Genomic DNA, 3,844 nt, shown 5'->3' with positions numbered 1-3,844 from the left:
GTCCGTCTTGTTGAAGAAATTTGGAGAAACACTATCGAAGGGGGCTTTGATGTGGTATCATAACCTGCCTCCAAATTCAATAGACTCATTTGCCATACTGGCAGATTCTTTTGTGAGGGCACACGCTGGTGCCATTAAAGTAGCCACCAGGAAGTCCGACGTCTTCAAAATCAAACAGAGGGAGAACGAGATGCTAAGGGAATTCGTATCTCATTTCTAGATGGAGCAAATGGAATTACCATTAGTCTCCGATGACTAGGCAGTACAGGCCTTCACTTAAGGCTTGAATGAACGAAGCTCGGTAGCTTCAAGGTAGTTAAAACAAAATTTGATCGAATATCCCACCATGACTTGGGCAGATATGCACAACATGTACCAATCAAAGATCAAGGTCGAAGACAACCAACTAAGATCCCCCTCGGGCTCAGTGTATCCCAACAGGCTCCTTACAAAGGAGTAAAGGTTTACAGAAAGGGAGCCAAAATCAAACAAGGAAAGATACTAGCCATACGTAGAAGATTGAAGGAACACACCGAGGCGTAACATGCTTCGAGGTGATAGAAGGGTAGATAGAGGTCAAAATTCATGAGGACTCATGGGTAAGACCGGGTTCGATAGGATCATTGGACCAATAGAGGCACACCGACTATCTGATTATAACTTCAACATCGATGTCTCGGGCATCGTATCAGCCATAGGGAAAACCAAAGATGCCAGGTGGCTAAAACCTGTGCTATCAGATCCTTTATAGAGGAACCCTAACTTGATGTGCAAATATCACGGCACTCATGGTCACAGGACCGAGGATTGCATGTATCTTAGGGAGGAGGTAGGCCATTTGTTTAACGAAGGGATCTTCATGAATTTCTCAGTGACCAGGCTACGAACCATTTCCGAGAAAGAGATTCAAACAAGGAAAACAAACCAGAAGAACCACAACACGTCATCCACATGATCGTTGGAGGGCCCGACACCCCACAGGAACTTGTTTTCAAACAGACTAAGATATCCATAACCAGGGAAAGGTGAACATGGAGTTACATACCAAAGGATGGCCTCACGTTCAGCGAAGAGGACAACGAGACTTTGTCTCAGCCTCACAATGATGCACTAGTAATTTCTTATCTTTTGAATGAAATTCAGATTAAACGTGTACTCGTGGATCCAGGTAGCTCGGTCAGCATAATTAGGTCGAGGTGGTGGAGCAGTTCGGACTGGTCGACCAGATTGTACCCGCCTCTCGAGTCCTCAATGTATTCAACATAGCGAGCGAGACAACAAAAGGAGAAATCATCCTCCCGGTCAACATAGACGGAACAACCTAGGATACCAAGTTTCATGTCATCCAAGGTGACATGAGATACAACTCCTTACTTGGAAGGCCGTAGATACACAGTATGAGGGCAGTACCCTCAACCCTTCATCAAATGATGAAGTTTCCAACCAAGGACGGAGTAAAAGCAATGTACAGGGAACATCATGCAACAAGAGAGATGTTTTTAGTGCACGATGCAGCACAGACATTTACTCCCTCTACGTCGAAGAGGTCAAAAGACAAGCAAGCAGACAAATAACAACCACAACCTACATTCTCGGCTCCATCTGAATGAGTAAATAAAGGACTGTGCCGCGTACTTAGAGCAAGCAATAAAAAACGGATCAAAGCTCTAACGTTATCAATGCTGAGGTATAACCTTCTCCCTTTTCATTTATGTTTTTTACTAACTTATTGTAGGTGTCCGATTGAGAGGAATCGAAGCACCTTCCAGCTCAAAGACCTCGAAGACCTTGGGTTTTAAAGCATGCGTGACACTCTTTTCCCTTAGACCAGATTTTATCCCGACCGGTTTTTACCGGCAAGGATTTTAACGAGGCAACACTCATATGCTACCTAAGGAGAACTCATCAAGTATTCAAGGCTTCCCTTCTATCAACCTCAAATACTAGGGGGCATCACCCAGGGAGGTCGTATTTTCAGAAAACTCAAACTATGCCAAGGAGGACCCCAATAGGAGAATGATGTACTGTACCAAATGGTCGAATGAACCGTGTCCATATAGAATAATTGGGCCTCCAAAGGAAAAAACATGTATACACACATCATATAATTGAGGAAGCCTTTTTGCTTATCAAAACACTCGAAGAAATTTAATGCTTTCACAAAAAATGACTCAAGGGCCAAAAAATCCTCATACACTCGGAGACTGTCAACGACAACCAGCTTATTAAACCATCGAAAACTCGAATTCATAAGACCTCGATCAGGAATCTTTGAGCTCGTAAGCCCTTTGTGAGGCAACCCCAAATCTGTAAGACCTCAGCAAGGCATGCCAAAAATTATAAGACCTTAAAAAAGGCATAACCCTAATATTAAGACCAATGCTATATATCGAACTTGTAAGACCCCTAAAAAGGCATACCCTTTATATAGACGCCGAGGTTATCTCACCCGGGGACTATCGATTACGGTCATATCAAAAGGCTTCGGCCAAACTAATGCAGCTCGGAGACATCCGACTACTGTCGTAAAACTAAAGGCCTCTAAATACTTCGAAAAGAACCGATTAATCAGGCTACCTCCAACATAAGCAAAAGAGCTTCGATAATATCATCTCCAAGCAATGAAAAGGCTTCAAGACAATTAGTCTTCAGTATAAGGCTTCGAAAAATCAGCCTTCATGAGAACCTCCCGATGTACTCAATTATCATTGCATATCGATTCATAATTGAGGTTCTTATTTGAGCCGCTGAAGAGTCGGACAAACAAAAAACATTCCAAGGCATAATAAAAACTTCAGCAGAAATGGGGAAAACTATTGCCATATCAGAGGTCACATCGACCCAATCTAAAAAGCACCTTAGGGTTAATGCGTAAGAGCCTAAGGGCCAACACGTAAGACCCTAAGGGCCAGTATGTCGAAAACCTAAGGGTCAATGAGCCTGAGTCAAAACTTGATTCGAGGATCGATCCCTGAACGGTTAACTATCATCAATTGCTCATTGAGCATGAAAACCCAAGGGGTTTATATCATAAGTCCGATACATCGAATTGGTTATCGACAAGCATCGAAATTTATTCCAAAAAAGCAAATGGAAAACAAGAACTGACGAGAAGCAAAAATCCATATATATATATGACAAGATTTCATAAATTCATATCTACAAGGCTCACGCTTGGAGCCCTTACACAAAAAAGAGAACAAATGAAGACCTAATCTACCGCCGAGGTTACTGGACCAAACGGAGCTACCTCGGTAGTTGTGCCTTCAATGGCCTGGCCCTCGAACCCCGGGTCATTGACGATCTCTTCCCCCTCAGGGACTTTACATTGATCTTTATCATCCTCAGAGCCGCTAGTCGAACCACTGGGTGAACCATCCTTGGGAGAAAGCAGAGTTGTCGATCCTTCCTCCAAGGCCTTCACCTAAGCCCCTTTGAACAAATCCCTCAGGTCGGGTCGGGATCACTTCGGCGGACCCAGTTCCACCAACCTCCGGCTTAGTCACCTTCAACCCAATAGGTTTCGAGGCAGCATCACTTCTTCTCCCCTTCAGTACCAACGGGCAGTCATCACTCTCTTTGCCCTCGGAACAAAGACTTTCGGTGGCCCCTCGAGTTGAGGCCACTAAGTCGGCCTCGGGATTTTTAGTTTTAGGTTTCTTTGGCTTTAGGGACTTGGCCGGTGATTTCTTTTTTCTCTTTTTCTCCTTGGAAGGCTTTGCGGTACCTGCTTCCCCGAGTAGGGGTTCCCTCATCAAAACGGCCTCTCCAAGGCCTATATAGTACAAAGAATAAGGATACTAGAGAGAAATGTCTTCTCTCAAAGAGCTCAAGTGTGAATAAA

This window comes from Nicotiana sylvestris, chromosome 1, assembly GCF_000393655.2.
Source record: "Nicotiana sylvestris chromosome 1, ASM39365v2, whole genome shotgun sequence".
Classification (NCBI taxonomy): domain Eukaryota; kingdom Viridiplantae; phylum Streptophyta; class Magnoliopsida; order Solanales; family Solanaceae; genus Nicotiana; species Nicotiana sylvestris.
The sequence above is the reverse complement of the archived record's forward strand: the minus strand, read 5'-3'. Positions refer to the sequence as shown.